This window comes from Poecilia reticulata, chromosome 3, assembly GCF_904066995.2.
Source record: "Poecilia reticulata chromosome 3, P_reticulata-male-v2, whole genome shotgun sequence".
Taxonomy (NCBI): Eukaryota; Metazoa; Chordata; class Actinopteri; order Cyprinodontiformes; family Poeciliidae; genus Poecilia; species Poecilia reticulata.
Window position 1 is genome coordinate 25,472,832 of NC_088832.1, and position 26,258 is coordinate 25,499,089.

The window sequence follows — 26,258 nt, forward strand, 5'->3', positions numbered from 1 at the left end:
CTTCCTGCTAGATCTGCTATTGCTCAAAATTAGATTATTTTTTTAAAAATCAAACTCTGCATTTTAGAAATATGAATTTGATTTCATTTATTTATCTGCTTAAGATGGACATTGTACATTGATGAACCTTTTGAACAACACAAATGTAAATGCACCCAATTACAACTGAGACTGCATTTCAGACTCTAAAAGAGTTTCATTAAACTAAGTTAAGGCATAACAAGTTATCAGGCATAGCTATAGAGGCCATAACTTTGACTTTTTTTTTGTTTTTCCTGGCTTTTCTTCCCACCTCCCACAAACTTCTCATTTACCCACCTCCCACACGGTATGTAGAAGTATAAACCGGTAACAATTGCCTGCATGACAGCACACAAATTTTCTACACTTTTGGTCTTTGCTAATTAGTTTATTTTAAATACTTAGACTAGCTCCAGGACAGAGCATGTTGACATTCAGTTGTTCAGTCTATATTTAAACATAAAGTACTTTTTTTTTCAAAGCTGAGCAGCCTGTAGTTTGAGCAAATTGTACTCTGCAGCATTCTCCATATGAGGCTCATTGTGTCCTGCGATGCAACCAGTTTGCACTAAGAATGCGTTTGGAGCATATTTCAGTGTTTTGGAACCAATGAGGTTGCCATAGAGATGAACCGTTGCAAAGATTTTGGGCGTGAGCCAGTAGGATATACAGTATTATGACTCCCAGTAACAGAAAAAAAAAATACTCATGGTGCTTGCACAAAAATATAAAGATGGGTAGATATCTCTATCAGCTTAGGAAAGTTGATAGTTTTACACAGCACTGATGTGGACATCAGTGCTTTAAGTGACCAACAATATTTCCAAACAGCCACATTTATCTGTCTAATAAAGGAGGGAAAAGCGTAGGAACCTTTTCTTTGAGCCTGTTGGCTGGCAGTGTGCAGGAGGCAGTTCTGTTATGTTTTTCTTCAAATAGCCAGGTGAGGCCTTTTGTCTTCTCTTGATTCTTTTTCTGCCATCTTAAGATAAATGTAAACTATAGGAAAAGTATATCGGAAAACGATAGTGGTTTTTAAACAGTGACTTCATCCAATCTTGATACACATTGATTCTGATAACCCGACTCTCGTCTGATTGCATTTGCAGTTTGCTACTGTAGGCTTTCCAAACCATCGCTGTCAAAACAAATCCAGGTGCACGGTGAAATATTTAACATTTAACTTGTGGCATTTTGCAGCATCAGCTAACCCTTAGCTGACGGAGTATATGCTCAGAAATGGGTTTGTGGCGTCTTCAGCTATCACTGGCCTGCGTCTCCGACAGAAATCCCTGCTGCCATGGTTGTTTCCACCTCCAGGCTCATGCCTCTTAGTCACCAGGGCAGAAATGTAACCTAATCAGGTGTCTGTGGCTCCCAGTACATGAGCACACTTCTCTGCAAACAGCGTCCAGATGGCTCTGTGTCCATAGCCATGTGTCCCCAGTTACTATACAACAGCCTGTGGTTTTTAGATTTCTCCTGGTGTAGCTTTATAAAATGGGACAGTCTTCTTCGTTCTGGTTGGAGCCATTCGATCTGGAAACAGAACGCCCAGTAGCCACCCGACGGTTACAGGAGAACACCTATTACATTGCAGGGTGGAATCCATAAACTGAGTCAGAAAGTCTGCAGTCGGGAACTGAACCAAGCAGTTATGCTTCCATTAAGTTTAATTTTAGATGGACCTTGTAGATGAATTCAAAAAGCACTTTGTAGGAGCGGCAGTAAAATTAAAAAAACGACTTTATAGTGCTTACAGATCGCAGGGTAAAATGAGGAGAAGATGGTGTTGGCTAGAACAGCTTTGAAGCAAAAATCCAGACATCACATGAAAGAAAATCCCACTCTTCTATTTTAAAGATGAGCTCATTGACGACCCCCTCCCCGCGGCCCTGGGGGTCCCTCAGCAGCTGGCTGTAACCGAATCTGTGGCAGAAAGAAATGGCGTTCTCATTACTCAACAGGCTTGTTGACAAATTTCAAACTTTATGTCACTCATCAAGGTATTTCTGTGTCTGTGACACTGGTTTGTGAAAATCACCCAATGTTGGAATTCCCCAGGAAGCGACTTTGGAGCAGCTCACAGCTTTGTTTAGAAGCTGAAGGACTGGTCGTGGTGGGCGTTTACTGGAAATGTAACCCGCCCCCTTTCGGCCCTCCTGCAGACTGAAAAAGCTATTCTTGGGCTTTCCATAAGGATAAATTCCTTCTTCAAATGTTTTGCAGCTGACTTGAATGAGGAGTTGCCCTCCTTGGGATAAGGCCACTGTGCTGGCTGAGGGGGTCGAGTTTAGCAGAACAGCCTGGACCAAACACTCTAGAGAAGAGTGATGAGCCTGGGTGAAAGTAAACGGTCAAAATGTTGTCGAGTAGTTGTGTGCATGTGCAAGATTTCAGATGTACATTTTTGTTAATTTGCTGATGAGGTAAAAAAAAAGGGAGCATTTGGTGTAGATATATTAATGAAAAGCAAAACTGTGAGTCTTCAGATCAATTATGTGTGTTTTTTTTTAAATATTTGTTCAGCCCATTTTTAAATCAGCCACTTTTCCAAATCAGTTTGTTGTTATGAGCCATAATTATAATTGCTAACAGTTTGTATGCTTTTAGTCTATTATGCATTAAGTAGGAAAATACTTAGCTTTTGTTCTCTCTTGTTTTTGGGAGGCTGAGAATATGGGTTCAGAGATCTCAAGTGCTCAATCTCGATATATTTGAAAAGCCACGCATTCTGTATGTGATAGGTTTTTTTCATCACACTAATATCGCACTGCTTTGTGCTTGGTTTCTGCCAAACAGTGCATTGTTCACAGAGAATGTCACATAAATATTTGATTGATCTATGAGTCAGCAACAACACATTTCACCTGTAGTGTTTTTTTATTTATTTTTTGTGGTGTTTATGATTTGTATCCAACTCATTTTGGGTGTCGATGAATCATTTTTCATCTGGATTTATGTTTTATTAGATATTTTAAAAAAATTTGCATTTGAGGCTTTAAAATAAGACCTCACAACTTTCTTCAACTGACCTTATTCCACAGATGTGGGTCGTTGGTAATGACTGGCTTTAAAATATTTCCTTTGTGTATCTGGTTTCCAGTGTTTATGTTAATGTCAGACTGACCTGGCTGATTGTGCTTTTCTCGGTCTGTGTACAAATTCCTGCTGAGTTTTCTAGTTTTAACATGGCTTCAAAGTGCAAAGTGCATACAAATAAAGTGCCATTGGCCATTTGTAACCAAACTCTGAAGGTTGAAGCTTTATTTTTAACATCTCTGGTGATTTTTGTTCCAAAGGATAAATTTTGCCCACAGCAAGCAAACTTTTATTTATTTATTTATTTATTTTTTCTTGCAGTTTTGGGACGGCTGTGCCTCACTTTGCAACCCTCTCAAGCCAATCTAACCTGACACTGCAGAACTCTGTGCATGGATGGTCCCAGAAATAGCCCTTTAAGTGGCTGTTAATGTACGAGTATTACACAATCATGCTGTCAGTACTCTGTGCCCTTGGCCTGAAACCTTTCTGTCTGCAGGAGTCCAGCGTGCGATCCTCGTTTCCCTGCAGCCCTCTGGTGCTGCTCTGTAAGGTTGTTGAGTTTGAATAAAGCTATATAAGGGAATCCTCTCTTTGTTTATTAGTTAAGGGAGAGTACATGGGAGGGCTGCCAGGCCCTCGAAGTAGAAAAATTGGGACAGAGAGAGAGTGAGAAGAGGACCAAACACCACTCAAACAGTGTACTCTGCAATGTGGAGCTGTAAACATTACTCCTTTTTTTTAAGGCAGTGAAATAATTGTGGCAGCTGGTCTGTATTACTTCTGGGAAGCCCAGTGTTAATAAAGTGACTGAAAATAGCCATTCCTTGGGCATACATGCAGTTGGACACAAGGATGCTGTCGTTAAATTAGCTGCATGTCAGTTTTTCATAAATTAAAACTTAATTCATCTGAACAGGGATTTGCTGGTGTTATTGCTAGAGTTTCCATGTTTGGTTGGGTCAAACCACAGCAGATGTAAGACTCGGACTTCTGGTTTTAATGGATGCGTTTAAATGGTTGTGTATGAACAATCAATGGCTTTGTCTTTTCTCCTGTAGAAAGTTGAGCTGTGTTCTGTGGTGGGCCCCTGTCACCATCTTTGCATTTATCTTTTCTAGTAGCTTGTGTTTATAAGGTCCAACCTTCTTGCTTTTGCTTTTCTTTTGATCTATTATTCAAGAAATATCAATCATAAGTATCTAATGTTTGAAAATCGCAGCATATCCAAAAGTCTGTGTTTTCTGCGATGGCAGAGTAAAATAATGACATTGACGGCCATGGTTCTGAGTTTAAAGTTGGTATGCGTTTCATATCGACTTGTCTGTGGGGAGCTTGTTCTACAGCTGGCAAAGAGACAAATGCAGCATTGTCAGATCCCTCTGTCTAGATGGACTTAGGCATTTTGTCTTTCGAAGTGTGGAGAGAATGCCAGCCTTGTCCTCAGTCTGCTGACTTATCTTCCCTTCGCAGAGCACAGCTCCAGGAAAATTATTAGGGAGAAGGGAGCATTCTTACATCCTTTTTAACAATGATTGAATAATTCTGAAGAGTGACCTTCCTGTAGCTGTGATGTTCCGATGATGATGTCTGTGCAGAAAGTCTGACTGGGTTTTTATTTGGCATCACACCCTGCGAGGATTGTTGATTCAAATGCTTTGTTCGCATTGCCGGATGAGAAATGCAGCATTTGATCTCTTTCCTCTTATACCAAGTGCAGCTTGGTCCCTGAATAGAGTTCCAGCTGTGCTGCCAAACATTTTGTATTTCATTTAATTTTTTATTTTTTTTAGTTTTCGCACAGCTGTGAGAGCAGGGGAATGCTCCTTAGCAACCTGGCGTTGCAGTGTGTTTCGGGCTGCCAAGCATTCCACAGCTTTCTCTCTCTCTCTGCTGGGATTTATAGCAGCAGCCTGTGTTTACCTGAGGAGGACACTCACTCACTCATCTTCAGCTTTTTTATTTTATTTTTTTTACAGCAGAGGTTTGGGCCACAAAGTTCATCCTTTGATAAATGAACGAAACACCTTAAAAATGATTTTGAACGTTAAGGTCAACATTGCCATGTATCCATTCTAGTATTTAAATCTAATTTACTTAACAGACATTTTATGAGAAACCAACACGAAGTGGAGCTGAAGTGGAACTAACATAAAACAGTTTTGCAAGTAGAAATGTGAAAAGTGTGGAGAGGGTTTGCATTCAGATCTCTGAGTCAATTCATTGCAGAACTAATTTCCACTTCAGTTGCAGTTTTTACACTTTTTTTCTATTTGATTTAGGTCTCTAACTGGGTCATTCTGTGTGGGGACAGTACTGGTATAATTCTTCAGTCATACATCCAGTGTTTTGCATAGGCTATAATGCTGAATTGACCAAAAACGCCCCATTCTACATGCTTACTGCCTCCCATGTGGATTGTGGAAAACATTTTAAATGGGTTCTTATGGTTTTAAATTTCAAAATGACTTCTTTCTCGCCACTCTGCAACAAAGGCTCTGCATCGTCGGAAGTTTCTCCAGAACTACCATTGTTGGGTTTGGTGTTTCTCACCTTTCCTTTTTCAACATTCCATAAATTCTAAAACTTCTCAGGAAAAGCAAAGCATGAAGTGCGCCAGGATTTTCTTGTAGATGGTTGTGCCAACTTTGGAGTTGATAAAACCCAGTGGATCAACCCGAGGAGATAAAATGACTCTTGAAGACATTAGACTGTGAAAATTTCACACTCCAAGCGCCTGGATTATGTGCCACTCGTCTTTCCCTCCATACTCACTGAGCTTGATTTCAAATTAAACACGATATTTACTTTCTTCTGGAAAGTGGACAATTAACTACTGAGGAACATCCAGTTCTTTAATATTCAGGTGCAGCAGTGTTGACATAAATACAGTCTCAGGTCATTGTGTCACCCTTTGGCTATCAAGTGGCCAAAAATCTACTTATCTGATAGTCTGCATATCACCCAAAAGACCAGGTCACTGTTGGATAAATACAGCAGAGCATTTAGGAGATGAAAGCAGAGACTCTGATAGTTCAGTCTCTTTGTGGCTGACTGCTTGCAACCAGGTGATGTGTGACCGTGTTGTCAAATGAAGTTGTGAAGAATGAATATGACCAATAAATGACTTTCATCAAATGTGTGAGCGCAAACTTCCTAAAGGTTTTAAAATACTACAGAGTAAGGAAATGAGCTATATTATAGCAGTCTTTTCATGCAGCATGGATTAAATTCAGAGTTCTGCTTGACTTCCTTCCCCTCTGTCTCTCTTTGGTGCTTTTGTGGTATTCCTACTGAAAGATAAGCTGTCCTGAAATCGGCCCCAGTCTGCTGACCGAGCAGGAAACAGTAGCAGTCCTCCCTCCCCGTACCCTTCCAGTCTGTCTCTCCACTCACTAAGCCGAAGCTCGTTCGCTTTCCCCTTTCTCTTGCCTCCCTTATCTCCCCTTCACTCAATTTCTCTTGTCCCTATCTCTGTTTCAACACCCCGCCCACTTCTCCCCTCAAAACCTCCCCAGCGGCCGGCGAGCGTGTCACCACCTGGGCTGTGATCCATTCACAGGGATGAAGTGGCACCGGTAGAGCTCACTGGGCTGTAAATCAGCCGACACGTCCACAAAAATTGATAAAAAAAAAGTGCCACGTCCTGTGGATGAATGTATTTGTCATGCTGCTGGTGTGGTATTTTGAACCTCTATAATCTAGTTTGCCCGAGTTTAAAAATAACACTTCCAGTGCATGAATTGTGATAATGGAAAATGGGTTTCCATTCCAACATGGAAGAGCACATTTTGATAAAGAATGAGTCGAAATTTGATAAAAAGCCTGCTGGGAGGTAATGATTTCAGTCGCATAAATAAAACGATTTAATAGGACTTTAAGCATTTTTTTAAGCTACAGTGCCTTGCATAAAGGAGTTGCTTAAGGGTATCAAAATAAATGAGGCCCTATACAAATTCATGACAGTTTTCTTTATTTGCTCGTCTCTTTCTGCTTCACTATTATGCACTAATTTGTGCTGGTTTATAACAATAAGTCCCACTAAAATGCATTGAAGCTTGCAGTTGTAAGACAAAGTACCAAGAACACAATTTGAGCTCAATAGGAAAATGTTTAGCAGCTGCTAAAACATTGATTCTGACGCAAACACCACCAACAGGAAAGCTGGTAACTAGCTACATTAGCTTCGAACTGGACTTTATATCATTTGACTCTAAAAGTATTTGCACCAGCTTGTTATCCTGTACTCCCCCCTTCTCCCTAAACAATGTGGTCTATTTAATGTGCATGAGGTGAGCTGGGAGTGGCTCCTGTCTGCTCCTGACAATGGACCTGACATGTAAGGGGGCTAGGCCTTTACTGCAGACCGCTGTGGAAAAAACTGGCTTGAAGTAACTGAATTGTTCCTTCCTCAATAGGCAGCCAGTGGCCTGTATGGTCGCTTACCTCCTGTGTCATGCTTTTGTTCTCCTTTCGTGTCCCAGAGCCTCTGAACAGAACCGTTCTTTTTTTTTTTTTTAAATTGGTTTCCCTGCCTGTTGGTTGTCTTACACATCTAAGATTCTGATCACATCCACCTGCCCTGGAATTACTGTGGCCCCCCCCCCTTTTTTTTTTTTTTCCCCCGCGTTTGGAAAGTGTCACGCTTCGAACGGCCTTCATCTGTCATAAAATCTTTACAGCAAAAGCAGCTAATGAGAAGGATGATTAAAATATACGTTGGCCCATATTTCTCCTGACTCTTGTGCGTTTTCGAGCGCCAACACAGCTGGAGGTTCAGAGGCATTGCGCTAAATGCCTGCTCACAGCTGTCCACTCATCGAGTGGATTATGAGACGCTCATATCCGTACGGCTGAGATGCAAAAGGGAGATTAGGCCAGCAGCTCAAGAAGAGGGTTGGTCCATCCTAATCTGCAGAGCTGCCAGCGCTGAGACACGGCTTTTAAAATTGGGCTTTGATGATTTATTGCGCCGTGGAAAAGATGTGTTCTCTCCTGTGGCCGCTTGCACTGTTTTCTGCTTTTGTGGGTCGTTTGTCAGGATGGATTTCAGGGTGAGGACGTGCACTAAACAGAATGCGAGGTAACTCGTTATGCTGCTCGATATGAAGCAGTATCCCTGTTTATGCTATTTTTGTTCTTGCTTGGCCTTATCTGTACCACCGGCACTTCAAGAGCACAGTTAGTCGGACGCTTTTCGCTTCAGTTAACGTTGTTACCACATTCTGCTTTAATTAATGGACAGGAGCTCAATTCCAGCACTAATAGTGGGAAAAACAATTATCCTCTGTCTATTTAAGTGCTATATTTGGACTGGGCTGGTGTATTCTTTGACTTACTACCTAGGATGGTGTTGTATAAAATGACCATGCATAACTAGAGTTGAATAAACTTATGCCTAAGAACTAAAATATGATTTTACATACTATTATTTAATAAAAGCAATAATTATTCAAACTTCAGTTAACATACTGTAACATAATATATTGATTACAGTTGTGTTATCCAAACACTCGCCTACAAGTGTGATCTTAATGTAAAGACTTAAAAACACACCCACCAAGCATAGTAGTATACTTTCAACGTTTTGCTCTTTACAGGGAAACAAAAGCATAATAAGCTGATTTTAACTGGTTAGTCTATTTGCTCAGGCAGTTGTTCTCTATGTGGCCCAGTTGCGGAAGGCTTTCCTCGGTGGGGGAAGAGAGACAGACTGCGACGGCAGCGTGTCGGTTGGTCTGTGTTACCCAGAAAGCAGTTGGGCACAATATTGGAACACCAACACCGTGAGTGAAACAATGACTGGGGCAGCCTACTATATAAAGCACTCGGGGACCACTTCTTTATTATTACACATCCACATTTGTAGAGAACGGAACAAATCGCGTCCCATTGTGTCTATTCTATGCGCTTTATAATGCGGTGCACCTTATATATGAAAACAGTTTTAAAATAGGCCATTCATTGAAGGTGCGCCTTATAATCCGGTGCGCCGCACCTTATAGTGTGGAAAATACGGTAATTTTATTTTCAAGGACATAAGATCCTCCTCATGTGATCTGTTGCTCTTGATTTATTTATTGTTCTATTTCAAACCTTCCATGCGCATGTTGTTCCATCTTTTTATTTTATTTTTGTTAGACTGGATTTGTATTTTTTATTGTTGTTGATGGTTATGTTATAGTTGAATCTGGAAAAAAGTCAGACTTTTGTCAGAAAAATGTAAAAACGGCATTGTGGGTAAATTAATTTGAGCATTCAGTCTTTTGAAATGCTCTGTTTATTTTTAGTGTATATTAAAGAGCTAAGATAAACCACATATTTTATGACCAACACAACATAATGCACAGTAACGATGTAGAATGAAAAAAGTCAGGTGGTTTTCAAAAATGTTTTTTAATATAAATGAATAAAGTGTGATGTGCATTTGTTTTTCGCCTCCCGGTGCTCGGTTCTCCCATGCACTGTAACATTTCCGTCGAACTGAAACATAACGTGTCCAGCAAACCTCCCCCACAAGCTGTGTGCAGGTTACAAATGTAAACACCTTGTTTCTTCCCTGCTGCCGCCCCTTCTGCTCACTCCACGAATGGAGCTGAACAGGGGCGAGGTTGTGTTGGAGGGCTGGATTTGTCTAATTGAATTAAAAGCTTGTCCATCTGTAAAGGACCCCGACCCATCCCCACCCCCAAACCCTCTGGAAGGATGGAACTAATCACCGAGAGTCTGCCGTCCCAGGAGAGAGTAGACCGGCTGCCTTGTATAGAGTAGAAGACAGAGCTCTGTTGTGCGTCTGCTTGTGAGGAATACCACTATACCAATTATGGTGTTTGTAATTGTGACTGTGTGGCGTTTGATATCCAAAGGGTTGTTCATAGCTAAACCTCATTAAGCCGTGTGCCTGGATCCTTACTGACCTTCTGACCGGCTTGACCTCCCGTCCTTAAATGGGGAGGCCATGTAACAACTAAAACGCGAGCGTGTGTGTGTGATGCAAAGCAACAGCTGTTCTCCAGATGTCCTCAAATTTCCAAAAAAGGAGTGTAACATGATATCCTCAACCTACCCTCAGATGCTATGCATTTAAAGTGTTAATGTGATGCAACTTTTTTGTGATTCGGCTTTCACTTTAAGATATCTGCTATAGGAAGGAATAAGAGCAGTGGCAAAAGTATTTAATTATTCATGTTGGACAGAGCGCAGAGATGATGTTTCAGAGAACAGTCACAGTAAAAATAGGGTTTTTACTAATGTTTTAAAAAAAGAATGCTTATGACATTGACATTATTTTAGCATCTTATATTGGCAAATAACAGGACAACAGAAATATGCAGTCGCTATGCACATTGTGGAGAATGTAGATCTTTATCTTGGCCTTTGTGGAAACTGCAAAGCTGAGGGCATGCTCAAGTCCAAAATGTTTTCCTGACCAACAGAATTTGAAAGTTAAAAAGCACCCTGTGCTGCTCTGTTTACCCTTCTTGCCATCTGCTAAGTCTTGCTCTCGCTTGCTCTTTTGCAGCTTGATTGAACTACAGACACATATTAATGTTTCATAGTAAGGTTTCCTTTTTAAACGCCTTTTTACATCTCGCTCTTCATGTCTTTACTTTAACAGATTAACAGTTAAGAAATTTATTATTTTCAGATTTTTGCTTGGCAAAATCTGAAACACCCACAATGAAGTGAGGTGTTGTCAGTAGAATTTGGTAAAGCTTATTGTGTTGATCAGTAAAAGATGGGATTTAAAGTTTTTTTGACAAGCTACGATAAAATAAAACTTTAAAGTGAAATGTTGATGAAGAATCTTTAATTTCTTCGCAGCAGTTCACTGTGACAACACTGTTTTGTACAAAACAAGTTTATTTTCTATAATGTTCCTGCAAGATGAATCTTCTGCCTCTTGATTAGTTTTTGGCAGCTATGTTCACTTTGATCCCGCATACACAGTGCTGGGTTCTGACTTTTGACACAAACGTTCACATGACCTGCTTCACACAGACAGTTCAGAGTAGGAGGGTTTCAGCAACTTATTTATTTTTTCTTTATAAAATACATTTGACAAGAAATGCATGCCTACTCTTCAACAGTGTTTGTTTTATTTCCTTCTTTCAGAATTTCCCCTGCAGACAGGTGTCTCCCCATGAGGATGTAGGGGTGTTGGGTCCTGTACCACACCTCCTCTGTCTCATTCATTAAGCCCAAATCCCCTGGACCCATTTAGCTAATTGAACACCAGGGTCTGCTCTGCTTCTTCTCTTGATGGTGTTGGGAGTCACAAGCAAATGAGGCTTCAATCAGTCTGGAGTGTGTAGACTGATTGAAGCCTACACACTACAGACTGAGCTGTGCTTTTCTCATTATTTAGATCGTACTTTTCACTTACAGACAACTGGACAGAAACGACATGCTTCTAAGGATTCCTTCCTTTCCCAGATGCCTGAAAAATGTGAATTTTACCTTTTAATATGTGGTGTCTTTTGTTTGTTTTGTTAGCTTTACTAATAGACATGGTGATGTCTGGGACTGCTTTGCAATGTCTTAGTATCCGTTTTTATGAGTCGCTCTGAAAATGAAAGTCTGGACTTGAATACAATTGAAATGTTGTGGTGTGACCTTAAAAAAAAGCATTTTTACTGGGAGAACCCACCAATCTGGCTGAATTAAAACAATTTGGCACCAAAGAGTGAGCAAAACTTTTTATTGCCAGTTTTCACTATCGTCTGATGGGAGATTCTGCAGCCAAGGGTAGCACAACCAGCTATGTTTAGGGTGAAGCTATATTTTCATACAGGGCCATATTGGTTTGGATTCTTTTTTTTTTCTTTGAAACTGCATTTCAGGTTATCTTGGTCTAAAGATTTGTTGCATCCGCAGTAATGTACGTTGTAGAAGTCATGAGATGCAGGATACCCCTAATTCTCTCATGCAAACTCATCAAGCTGGTTATTTATTGACAGAATGCAGATTTCTCTACAAATCCTGAAAGCTAAAGAAAAAATATGCATGGACAAAGATGATTTTTCAGGTTTGTGAGCAGCTGCCACTGATCAAAATTAGCACTCAGCCTTCTTTAATTGCAAAAGAGCTGCCTCGTTGTAACCATGTTTGGTTTGGGCAGTAAATCAGCTGAACATAATGAGGCTCCACTGTAGTTTTTGCTTGATATGTGAAATGTCACGTCAGAGTACCTGTAATTCAGCAATGGATTTTATTGCCAAACACTTCAGACACTCATTTGCAGATTCTCTGTAATTGATACATGGTGCCCCTTTGGCCTGTGTGTAATCCAGCTGTGTTGGTTCCGTTTGATCTTGAGGCATCATGGTGGGCAGTTTTATGAAAGGCTCCTGTTTGGAGCTGATGCAAGATGTTTCCCAGGCACCTTTTTTTTTTTTTTTGCGACTTGTTCCCACTTTGCCCCCGTCTGCACAGTGTGATTAATGAAACTGCAGGACGGAAGAAACAATGAATTCCCGAGTGACAGGCAAAGCTGACCAGCTGTGATCTGCTTCACCGCAGGCAATGCTAGATTGTAAAAGGGGCTTTCATGCTTAATCACTTTCCTTTAATTCATTAATTAATTTGTTTATTTATTTATTTAATTTGGCAGATTTTATTAACAGCAAAATGTCTTATTTAAAACTGGTTTTGGTTTCTGAGGATATGGTAGATGATTGAGGTTTTGTTTCTCTGATGTCGCTGTTTTCATGCTTTGCAGGGTTGGAGAAAGGAATTGCAAGAATGCAAATGTTTTCCAAGTTCTGTGAAATAATGTTTCTGTCGCAGGGCGGTTTTAGTTTCAACTGTATTGTCACTCATTTCCTTTTATACAATCGTTTATATTTACAACGATTTATATATGTATATTTTTAAAAAAATTACTAAAACTGTTGTTTGATCTATGTTAAGTTCCTCTCTTATGTCCTGGAGAGAGTTTAATAATTAGCTCTGTGGTGGGTCCACTTAAGTAAACCTCCACGTTCAACTGTGATATAATTTAATCACATTTTTCTCATGTGCTGGAGGATCAGATCACACACCTACCATTGACTGGTTAATTATTTCAAATGTCTTTTTCCATTAATGTAAATCCAGACTCTAACTCTATGTTCCACGGCTGCATTGTACTGCTGTCATATGTATGCTGTGGTGTGAAGCACTTGAACAGAGGTTGTGTTTGTATTGTCTTACTTACTCATTGACTTTTATTTAATAGATAAACCCTTTTAAACTAATGTGTAAACCCTATTTGTTTATTAAATACATATTTTAACAGGTGACTATATATTTTTCTTAGATTTTCATTTCTCATGAGTGAACAAAATTGCAAATTAAATTAAATTAGGACAGAATCAATAAACATTATAGAAGCAGTGCTGGGATTCAGATCTTATTAAAAAAAAGTATTTAAGCTCCTTTCTGCAACATCATACTTCTGCCTTCGGGTCTAATCAAAGCTGGAGTTTTGCTGTTTTGGTTTGACAATCTTAAAACATGTACTGATTGAGTACATAGGTTTGTCTTGAATGGTGCAAGATCAGATGAACAAAGAGGTTGGCCAAGCACTGCTGACCGTTCTTTCTGCCAGCAGCATCTTCTCAGACACGTCTCTGCATGCTGTCATTCAACTGTGGCCCCCATTTGTTCAAGCCTTTTTCAAGAGATTCCTCAAATTTACTGGCAATTTTATGTCTAAAGAGAAACGCATGCAGTGATTCAGAAACCATGTATTGATATTTGCTAAAAACCCAATCAAGGCATGATCTACAAATTAGAGAACTTCTTTGTTCAAAGCACTAATTGCATTATTTCAAATGTGGCTCTAGTATTTTTATTCAAATATATTTAAGGTGAATTTGATTGAATCCTGTTTGCAAATAAATTATTTTCATTAAATAGGCTTCTCTTGATTTTATGTAAGATGGAAAGTGTGATGGAAGGGCCCCCATTTCCATTTAAGCAGCCTACATTTAACAGCTGAAACTCATCCAAAAATGCCTGACTACTGAGAAGTGTATTAAGCTGATATGATGCAGTGGATTCTGTTTATTTATTTATTTTATTACCTCCTCAGCAGAATTTGATAGGTTCATCACTTCTAAGTAAAAGAACAACAAAATGAAATCTGTTTTTAGGCCCTTGCCGTTGTCAGCAAATCGATGACGCTCAACAGACAGGTCTTTGTTGTTGCCAGTTTCCAGAGCTAAGCTTGAACTGAATTGTCGCACCAATTTAACAATGGTGACTAAAAGTGCTGCTCCTTAGTCTTAGCCATTTATTTCTGCTTTCTTTTCATATCTTTGCTCCTGGTTGCATTGCTTTATCATTTTAAATAATGGACTCTGCAAAATTAGCTATGATCTGGACTCTTTTCACCATGGCAGTAAAATTAAATCGGTTAACTGAATTAAATGGTGCATAAACTTGAACAGACAATGTATTTATTCAAGTTCTCCTGGGAAGATCTGAAAGTCAGAGTCTCCATCTACGATGGAAGCAAAGCATCCAAACTAATCCACATTCGGAGCACATTTTACTTGTCGGCATCGTTCCTCCTTCCTGTCAGTGCAGAGGCTGCAGCTTTTGTCATTTCCTCTGGCGATGGGAATGATGCTTTACTATAGGGACAGGTACGATAAACCACACTGCTCATTGGGGAACATTATGGATGTTGCAACATTGGTTATTCCTGTCCAATTGCAAGCTGTGGCTAACTGCAGCAAAAATGAAACTCTGTTAGTTATATAGAAAGATGACTGATTGAGACAAAACATCAGCGGTTTAAATTTTCAGTGACTAGAGGGGAGGTTTCTTTGCCCTCGTTACCAGAGCAGATTGCCCCGTCACATTGTGTCCAATCAGCTAGCCAACAACCAGTCTTGCTCTGACTAATGTGATCAATGTAAGACATTTGATACATGTTCTTTATAACACAGACAAGTCAGAACTGATTTTTCAGTCTTATTAGCCTACTTGTGCGACTAATCTGAGACCCTAAGCAACTCTGCTTCAATGACATATTGGTGTTTGCTCTCTGTTGGCTATTCCTGATTCACTGAATGTTTACATATCATCCAGAACGGTATAATTGTGTTAGTCTGGCTAAAACCCTGCTCTTAAAATGCAGGAGAAGTTCAGTTCAAACACGCCTAATTGCTTTGAGCCTGAAACAATCTCGGATGTGGGCTTTGAAATGGTTCTAACAGAACAAGTTGTTAGAAAGTTACAGCAGGGCAGCGATACTCTCTCATAAACACATGTAGAAAATATACAAAGGAGGTAAAGTTGTGCAATTCCTCATTTAACGTAGCTAGATCTGTTTTTTTTTTTTTTTGTTACATATGAACCAAAGCTTGAAATTTGTGGGCAAAGTTTTGAAATATACAACAGTGGACAAAACTGATTCCACTCTGTGTGTTCCCTGGTTAACGTAGATCCTAACTTTGGCTTGAGTTTTCTAAAAACAGAAATATTTAAAGCTTAAAGAGATTAAAGATGGCTTCATTGAGCCCCTTTGTTATCTGCTAAAGCTCCTCCAGCCTGTGTGAACCACAGACATGTCTTGTCTTGATGAAAAGCAATTTTCTTTTAAGTAACTTCTTAATTCTATGTGCTTCCCTTTGTCTTCACTTGAAAATGACTAACTTTGCATCTTCACTAATGAAGAGTGCAACCTGGTAGTGTTTTGATGCATTTATTCATCAGACATAGATGCTGTTTTTGAGTTTGAGTTGATCAAACTATGAATTGGCTAGTTCTGGTGACCGGCTGATTTCTCTGTGAAACCTTGATTTTAATCAGTGATGCTGTTGGTCAAGAAGAATGAGGATGTTATTTGTTTAACAATTTAAAATAGTTTTGTATACTCTACACCAGTGTGCTTCTTGGCTAGTTCTCCCTTAAAAATAAGATTTTAGCTCAAGGGACTTCCTGGTAAAATAAGGTGGTTGATTTTCTTCTTCTCCTTCATATTTTTTAAGCAAAATACAAATCAAATTAAAGGGAATCGCGGAGGTATAGATTGCTCTTTTTCTAATGAACGTTCGTGGGTTCAGTGTCCTGTAGTTATTTTATACTACAATTTTCATTTATGTCTTAACATTATTCAGGTTTACGTTAAACCTTGTTTTATGTGGCTTGTAATGATAATTTCCATCCATCAGTTTAAGCCAAGGCCACTTCTTTGAGTTATTGTGGAGAGAAAAAAATGGGTATACATTTTACTAATTATTTTTGCTTTAACTACATCGTCAGATTCTTGTCGTCTTTGTTTAGATGAGGCAGTGATTAACATCTTCTATTGAAACAAAGGGTAAATGTGCTTTTTGTCTCAAATGTTTCACCGTTTGTTTTTCAGCTGTGAAGATCAGCAGAAACCCTCAGACTGCATTTTCCTCAGCAAAAAGGTAGGAAGCAGTTAAAAATGACACATGTTGGATGAGAATGTTACTGGAGCTGGATAAACTTGGAAATGTCACTCCAGATGGTCTACAGGCTTATGGAGGCAGAGTTTCTACAGACATGTGATTGCTGAACAGAAGTGTGAAATTTCACATATGCATACCTAAAATAAAGCACTTTCCTGAAAAGTTGGGTCATTAAGTTTGCAATAATCATCATGGTTGGCACAACTTATATTTACCAATATGTACTGTTAGCAGTAATTGCTGTTATCGGTGCTGTCCTAACTCGTAGGATGAGTGTTGGCCGAGGAAATCGTATGGCTACTGTCATGTGGTACATGTTTCTTCTGGAAAGTAATCTGAATATGGACATGTTTCCAGCTGCTATATGGATATTTGCTGTTAAAGGGTTTGGGCTTTTACATTCTGCAAGCTGTCTGTGTTTCGCAGTTCGGTTGATATGACCAAAGTTTTCACAGGCTGGATGGTGCGTAAAGTTAGCACATGCTGCCCCTAACCCATCTTTTGCTGCGCATTGCGATTCAGCTGGCTGAAAAAAAGACTACTACACTTGCTTCATGCTATCAATAACAGCAACATTTGTCCGTTTGAGAGCATTTCTAAATGGGGAAAACAAAAGTAATCATGGGGTGAAACTAAAAGGACCACCACCCAACACTTTTAATGTAATTTCCCACAGAAAGAGAGTTAATAGTTTATGCCATTAAACATATGTATGCACTTAAAATTGAGGATTGAAACGAAATAGCTGGTCTTTAGCTGCATTTCTCAAGAGGAGACATTTAAGATGACTACATCAGTGCAGATGGGATCTTGTCTGCAGGATACTATAATAATTGTTAAAAATAAATGAAGACCAATGGCTTTTCAGTTAATTATGAGTATGCCACTGTTTAGATATCTGTCTGACAACAATGTTGCTTTTCAAGCTGACTCGATGAGCTGATTTTCAGAGGGCAATTAGTTGGAAGCATCTGGTGCCCAGCTTCTCTGTTTCCACGCTCCGCTCCACAAATGACTTTACTGTCGCTCTGTGTTTTAGTTTTGCAGCAATTAATGAGCTCGGATGTTGATTTGCCTCATGCTGCGCTTCAGCAAACAGCCACATCTCAACATAGCTGTGCGTGCTTGAAGTCCTAAGTCAATGTGATATCCACTTTCTGCAGGTCAGAAAGTGGTCTTTGCAGAAAAGGTAGAATGTAAATGATCTAATTCATCTCTTTGTGGACCTGCTGAGAAGGGTTAACTTTCTGCTCTGCCACAACTCGTGTTCGTTTCCTGTGCATTTAATGCTTCATCTTATGTGTTAAGTGGTGAGCTGTGTTAGTTCAGTCACAGCTTTCACCAGATGTTCCCCGTCCATCCAGTTGACTGCCGGGTCCAGTTTCTCACATTAATCCCGATAAACCTTTCAGAGTTACTGTCCTTGTATTAGTCAAAGACACTGTATTAGCAGTGGTACATTTTTGTGTCCTTAGTGAGAGTGATGTTTTATGACATCATACAGGGTATAACAGTTTACACACTCCCATCTCTGAAGGTTTCCAGTTTGATGGTTGAGGTGTATTCCTCTGTGGGCGACAACTCAAACTCAGAAGAGGTCTGTTTGGGGTCACATATTTCAGCTATGTTGAAAGCTATTTTCAACTTGTAATGGAGCTTTAAGATTTCCAGAAACATGACTAAGGACATGCTTGTGTTGAAATACTTCATGGTTGTTTTTTTTTTTTCATGCATTCGATGATAGACTTCACTCACTTAAGTGACTGTACAGGCAAGCTCACGTCCGACTATGACCAGATGTTTTGGAAGTATTGAGTCATTGAGCGACATCATTTAGCGGCACGACCAGATGTGTAGATCTGAGCAGCGCTGAGCTCAGTAATGACTGAGGTGATGTCACGGTTTGCAGAAACCTGCCTGTTTGGGGAATGTCACCATTTTTTTTAAAGAAAGTTTCCACTGCGTGTACAGGATGACATCCAGTATGGTACAAATGTGTCATTATTCCTGAACGAGACTGTGACGTCGTGTTTAGTATCAGTGGACCCACAGGACGATGAGGTGCCTCATCAGAGGCAGATCTCTGTGGTTCTTATTCAGTCTGGAAAAATGACTGGCCCCTGGCCAAATGCTGCAGCTCTTTCATGATTTCACAGCAGTTTTTTTTTCCTCGACAAGGCATTTACTGGTAAAGCTTTGCCATGACTCCTGATGGGGGATCACTGTAGCATTCACCACCTGTTTTTGTTCAAGGCAGCATAGCTGTATTTTCTGGAAGGTTGGGGACCAAGCTGGGGTGCAGCTTGATTGGTCCTCTTGTTCTGCTATGGCTCTAAGGTGTATATATACACCTTGATTTTACGGAAATTTAAAACAATTTGTATGAAATATAGGTTAAGAGAAAATACTCTGGTTCTGTTATTGGCCCCCAGTCTTTTGCTGTTTCTGCGTTATAGTATTTTTGTGTGTTTCATTGGCTTAATATACAATTAAGTAGAGGCTATGAATACCCTAAAGCTGTGTGTTTTGAGTCTTTTTAATCAATTTTTATTTTTTTAAAATGGGTCAAAATGATGAAGTAGTGAACAGGCTAGGTAATTGATCTTTATCATATATTTTTGCATGAGTTTGTGAATCAAAATCAAAATAGATGGCATGCATGCAACGGTAAAAATCAGTGTTTTGAAGCATTTAAGCAGCAGTATGGGTATAGGCCTTTAAATCATGTTATTCATTATTGCTTAATTTTAAAAAATCGAAACACCATGATGCAGTTATACCAAGAAGTTTTTGTTCAAACTTATTATACAGAGAAACGTATAGTTTGATACTTTTATTGTGTTTTGTCAGAATACTTTACATCCTCAGCTGTAGATCTCTCCAGCCTTTCATTTTTTTTTTTATGTATTTACATTTTAACCTTTACTCAAACTAGTTCACAGATCTACTCTCCAAACCAAAACACCTCTTTAAAGTCATAACCCAGTCGTAATATAATTTCACATTGTTTTGTTGCTTAGAGAAATGTTTCTTTTATCATAAACACTGTTCAAATTAAACAATTGTAATGATTTAATTTGTTTTATCCATCTGCGCAAGCTACCACATATTTCTTCCAGAACAAAAAAAGATTTGTCATCTATGAATGACACACAAAAAAACTGCCTTTCATATTTAACTGCTGCAGTGTTTGTCTTATGTGAGACAGTTTTGAAAAAATTAAACAAAGGCAATTGTTGGAAGAAATTTTGATTTTCATTTTTAAATCAGGAGTGCTTTATTTCAAGCATGGCAAAAGGACCATTCTTACAATATGTAGAACTAAAAAGAGACAAAATGTTGTCTGAAAGTTTTTAGGAAGAAATGTCACTTACCTCAAAGATTTAACACATTAAAAGAGACAAATACAATTAAGTTAGCTATGTCTTAAAGGTATGGTTATCAATCCATCCACCTGTTGTCTTCAGCTGATATAAGTTTGAGTCTCAAGGACAACATATCCATGTGGGAACCCTGGTGGTCCCTCGTCCTACCAAAATCATCCAGGTCATTCCAAGGCGTTCCCAGGAGAGATGGGATATGAAGCCCCTCCATCGAGTGCTGGATCCTGTCAGGGTCTCCTCTCAGTGAAATGTGCTCAGAAAATCTCCAAAGGGAGATGTTTTCTAATATGATGAGGCATAACTATCAAACTATGTAGGACATTAACGAAAGACATCTCTTTCACCCAAGTCAGAAATGCATTTTCAGTGTTCAACTAAATGGGATCATAAGCTGAAAAGGGGGGGGAATGAACATTACAAAAATATTTTCTTGGTCCATTAACTGTCTTTCTCTCTTCCTCTATGCCACTGTTTGATGAGAATTGCTTAATTTATCCAAACCTAATTCATTTTGAGATGGAGTGAAGCTTTGTGGAATAACAGGTTATTCAGAATACAAGTGAACAGAGATCTCTTCTTCTCTGCTGGGTCTTTCCAACAAATGATCGCTGACACACTCTTAGAGATATGTTTGTGTTAGATCTCATTGTCTGGGTGGTCTGCGTCTTGTCTAATGTTTCTTACATCTCTGTGATGGATGGGTGTTACATGGCCCTGCAATAAAGAGTTCAGAAAGTTCCCTGAAGCTTCAGGTAAAACTACGGCTGAATACGTGAAAGCTTTTTAGATGACACACTTATCCCTTTATACATCATCTGCGAGTGTGTATCTGGATGTCTATAAAATGGCTGAATAATCTGAGGGACACCTGAGTGAAACCTTTTTTTTTTTTCTTATGCTGCAAATTGCAGTAAGAAGATTCTGCCATATTTTGTCTCATGTATGTTGGTATTTAATTTAGCATTTTCTTCAACAGCATTTGACATTGATTTTTTTGCACTTTATGAACTGGCTGTATATTGGGCAGAAAGTTCAGTGGTACATAAACAGTCTGAATGCTAATTTTCTAAAATAAGGAGAAAATGTATCTAGCTTTTCTGCACTTCAAACATTTGGAATGCCGAGGGGAGGAAATGCTCCATCTTTACGTGTTTGTGCAGAACTGATGTAAACTTTCTAGCTGTACTGTCTATATAGGGCGTATGTTGTATCTCTAAACTGAAACAGTTGCCCAAACATCAGTGGTAAGCAACCTTATTTGGAAATCAAATTTTACTTGATTTAACTTTATTTAAATGCATATAAAGGTGACTTTGAAGCATTATTTCCAGGGTTTCTATGTAGTCTTGAAAAGTATGAAAATTGTTGTTTTCTATGCTTGAATAATATGAAAAATTGAAAGACTTTTTCTTGGTCCATTGCCTGTATTTTTTGTTTGCCACAACACAATTCAAGTTTTTGTCCAACTGTTCTTATTTGAGCTATTGACGAAAACATCAAAAATAGTTTCACTGCTTTTTGGGGAATTCAGATTTCTATGCTTCATTTAGAAACAAATTGAGATGCCTAGTTTTTCGAAATTTGCTAAATAAGGCATTTAGTTTTTGCAAAATATGAGTGTAAGGACATTTAATTCCTGAATTAACGGATCAAAGTTTTTCCATATGCTATTGAAACACAGGACATCTATACTGTTGTGTGATGGACAAACTTTCAGCATCAATTCAGAATCAAACTCTGTGAATTCACTTATATTTGCTGGTTTCTACATTCATTCATGGAACAGCATAACCACAGAAATCATTTGGTTGGTTTGTGCAGCTTATTTTTGTACTGAACTATTATTTCATTCATGTATTTTAAGAAAGGTTCCTCGACTTACACCCTCTTTTCTGATTGGTTGTGTATAGGTTTGGCTGCTTATTCCAGGAAGTGATATTTGTGTGAATGACTAAGCTCTTGGAGCTGGTTGAAGGTTTGCACTTGGAAAGTGTTTGTCCCCAAGCACTGTGTGTGTGCGCGTGTGTGTGTGTGTGCGTGTGTGTGTGTGTGTGTACTCACGCGTCCTGTGGTGATATAGCTGCACAGATAACATCATGTTTTGACAGTCTCTTTGCCAGAGGCAGCACTTAATAACCAGTGTAGAGCAGGGAGATTGAACTGAGGTGATGATGTTAATTTTATGTGTTGGGAAAATTCCCTAATAAAAATTCAACTTTGTTGCCGTTCTGTTTTCTAAGCTGCTATCACCTAGAGTTGTTTCTGATATTTTACTTGTCATTGATTCCTTTTAATTGTCTAGTTGAGTCATCAGGATCTGTGCATGTACAAAGCTGTCAGATATATCAGAATGATTAGTAAGACCTGGGCCGTCACTCTGTCTCAAGTGCAGGGATTGATCTATAACCTGGGTTTGTGGGCTGAATGCAGCTAAGATCATTCCACAGATGACTCCTGCAAATCTTGTGTAATTTGACATTTTAATCCATTAATAAATGCAGCGGCAGACACCTTTTGATCACTATTGTTTTCTCGTTTGGCTGTCCTTGTGAAAAACCCCAGATATTAGTCAGGTTACAACCAGAGTGTGTTACCATGGTGATCCGTGGCTGAAGACATCATTTAGTTGCTAAAAAGAAGGTACAGACTGATTCTATGTTTTGCAGAAAACTACAGCCTTCAAGGGGGCAATAATGTGGGACTAAGTGGCTGCTGTGTTGCAAGATTAACAAGAATTGTGGGCTTTTACATAGTTGTTATATTTAATGGAGTCGAGACATTTAATCATCCACTTTTAATTAATCTTCTCCAGCAGTTCTGGCCTTAGTTTTCTTCATACTGAAACTAAAAATAAAAAATAAAAAAAAAGCAGGGGTTAATATATCCCCATGTTAATGTAAGAATATATATTATCTGGAACTGGGCACCGTCAACAGGCTTTGCAGTGGACTAGTGGGACTGTTTGGCTCCCTGCATGAAACCAGACACTTGCATTGAAGTTGCTGTTGACAGAGGTGTATCACCTGCCTGCCGCTGTCTTTCCCATTCAAACAAGTATAAATGCATAGCATACAAATTGTGCATATGCAAAAGATGCACATGTGGACCAAAGACTTTCCTGCTACTCAGCCTGTTACCTGACTCCTCTGGCCATGCTAATAATTATGCAAAATGTCTTTCTTTCTTTGTTCCATGTCAGGTCTTTGCCTGCGAAGCTATAAATTCATCCTACCTGACTGTGCCGTGTAATGATCTTTTAAACTTAGTGGTGCAGTAAAAACCCAGGGTGAGGAGGGAATCTTATTTAGTGGTCAAGTTATTGAACAGGAATACGATGGTGATTACATTAAAAATTGTCCCTACTTCAGCCTGTGTCCAGATTGAGGCTCCTAAGCAGGAGTTTGGTGTCGCACCTTCCTCTGTTCCTCATCCTCCCTGTATTCCCCACAGTCTCCTCCTCCACCGCCGCCACACAAAGTGTGCCGGATAGTGGTGACCTCACTCTGAACCGTGCCGGATTGGTCTTGTGTGACTAAGACTGTGTGCTTTAGATTCATTTCATATTTTCCCAGTGAGCAGCCAGAGTATTGAATGCTTTGTTTGCACTGCATGAGTACGATGAAAGCTAAATCAACAGATGCAATCATAGTTATCAACAGCCCAGGTTATTAAGAGAGATGTTTTGCTTGTTCTGGCTCTACATGTTAACGGTTGTGATTCATCGTGGAATATTACCTTTGACCTGTAGCATTATGACTACGTGTGAGGCTGTAGGGGGACTTGAGAAAACGCACATTAAATATATATTTGGCCTTATGAAAAGCCAGTAGGCGCTAGGAGCAACAGAGGAGGCCAACAACTTGTCAACTGCACAATTGAGCTATACTCTCAATGCAATATTGATGACAAGAATTTGTCCAGAAAAAATATTGAACTCCTAAATCCCTTACAGCAGAGCTACATATATCTTCGGCCAATGTGTTCAATATGTTCAATGAAGCTGTATAATTAGAGACACGCCTGATATATTTTTCCTGGCTGATATTGATTTCCAGTTTATATTTCTATTGATTTTTGTTATAACAAAAAAGAAAAAAAAAGTCCTGCAGGTTCCTTGAAGAAGGTAGCATTTCTGATTCCAACGGAAACGGAAGAACTTGAAAACCACCTCCGTGTCTGCATACGCCTCTAAAATTCTTTGAAGTGCATCAACACACATGCTTTTGACTGGCGTATTGAAAGAACAAAAAACAGTGGGAGTTGTTCATTTGAATGTATTAATGAGTATGAAAGATAAAATCTTTTTTCTCTTTTAATATTGGAATTACTGTCCAGAGTTAATTAAGTTTGGGTTTGTATATCTCAGGCTGTTCTAGTAAACATCAGACTAAATGGGTTAATGATACACTGTTCAGAAAACAGTGTATCATTAATTACAGTACATGTTGCTAAAAGCTTAAGAAAAGTCATTTTGGGAAAAAAAAAGTTGTATAAATACATATCAATGACTGTTTAAAAGTAAACTTCTGTAAGATATGAACTGATGCTGCTTCAGAATAATCTTTAACGTTTAAATCATTACAGATTCTCATAAAAATCTGTTAAACACAGATGTGATAAAGGTTTTGAACCTTATCAACCTGGTCAATTTTACAAGCTCATTATTCAGCAGCAATGCACATCAAATAAATGCCATAAAACACATCAGGCTCCAGGAATTATCTATCTATTATAATGAACTTCACATAATTTTTTTCCCCTTTGCTTCTGAGATTTTATAGGCAGTGATTTCTTATTTGACATTTTCTTTTTTGAGTCTTTAATCATGAATCCCAGCCTCTGAAAATGTATTTTGAAAATGCCATCACAGCACTAGCTTCTTTTTGACACCAGCAGAAATCTGTAAAAGAGGAAATGCCATTGCCATATGACATGACTGAATTGTGGTTACGTGATATCACATCTTACCAAGTAAGACTAAGTACTCCTGATTTTAAGAACAAATTGGTAAACTTTTGACTTCAAAGGTTTCTGGTTGGAATCAGTAATCGGAAGGATTAATAACTGTGTCTGGTCATTTTTGCTTCGAGGCTACCACCATGCTCTGTGGTTTATCTTTTTTGAATTGTGTGATGTTTTATTATTGGATTAAAGGCCATGTTACTGTCATAGGGCCTGGGCATTCCCACTGGGCTCCGCACTGCTTCATTGATCTGCTGAACAAAAGCTGCATGTTCCAATGCTCAGTCTCATTTTCCTTTTATCTCCTGAACCCTTTGTCTGCCTCTTTGGCTGAGCGTTTTCCTTAAATGAAACTTATGTGCACACCATGACTAAATGTACCCTGCTTTCTTCTGACTCGTTTTTTTTCCATCTGTGAAAAATTGGTGTTGTGTGTACAGGTTCAGCAAATATTGTTTCCACTAAATAATCTCCAAAAATAAAAAAAACTCAGTCCAACAGGTTGCAAACGTACAGACTCTGTAATGTTACAGTGTTTGGATAGAAGAAACAGAATGCTATTTTTAACAAGTAACAAACTAACTTGTCCTGGAGGACAAGGTTTCCGGTATACAGTATGTTACTATGGTGATGAACCCGGGGAAGAAGTGAACAGTCTGTCCTGAACTGACCCTCGGTTTGTCCTGAGGGCTGCAGGTCTCAGTTATGGATTCAAAGACCCCAGTCGTGCCACACCTGAAGGTTGTAAATGTTGCAACACAGAGCAAAACCATAAATTATGAATTCTCTTTGTGTGGTTTATAAAATTTGGAGGGAGTGTGTTTTACTTTTAAAAGATTTGCTGTTATCGTGAATTAATTTTGACAGTCCCAGCAGGAAGCTGATATGTCATCTGGGTGTTATGGATATTTCTTCTGACAAATTTTTTTTATCCTCTGAAACTGCCCTCCAAAATTGGTGTTGTGTGTACAGGTTCAGCAAATATTGTTTGCACTAAATAATTTCCAAAAATAAAAATAGGCTGGACCAACAACAAGTTGTTGGACCAACAACAAGTTATTCAACAAGTTCTCCAACCTGTTGTTGTTGGACCAACAACAACAAGTTGGCTCAAAATGGCCATGAATGGCCAGATATTAGGATAAAAGGTTAATTTTTCTCCCAAGAAAGATTGACAATGATACTGATCATAATTTTCTGGTCAAATTAGAGCTCAGGTTTTTTTTAAAAGCTCTCTGATTATACTACAATAACTACAATATGAAGAGATCCAAGAAAAGCTTTCTAGGTTTCTTGCGGTGAGTGAGCTTTAAATATTTATATTTGTAAATGAGACAACAGTACACACCATGGTAATCAGAGAGCAAGCACTGTAGGATACAGTTGAACTTTTTTAAAAAATTATTTTTTTTAAATCTAA

At 38.9% G+C, this 26,258-nt stretch overlaps 1 protein-coding gene across 3 annotated transcripts in view; it reads left to right on the forward strand.

Moving 5' to 3' along the window:
- LOC103462596 (talin-2) overlaps positions 1-26,258 on the forward strand; it is an 80,767-nt gene that overhangs the window by 6,441 nt on the left and 48,068 nt on the right. For 2 of the 3 annotated variants that reach the window (XM_081605334.1, XM_081605332.1), the window contains exon 2: positions 16,424-16,472. The exons of the other annotated variant lie outside the window; for it this stretch is intronic. The gene's annotated coding sequence lies outside the window, so the exon portion shown is untranslated. The remainder of the gene's footprint in view (positions 1-16,423; positions 16,473-26,258) is intronic. 3 annotated transcript variants of the gene reach the window in all.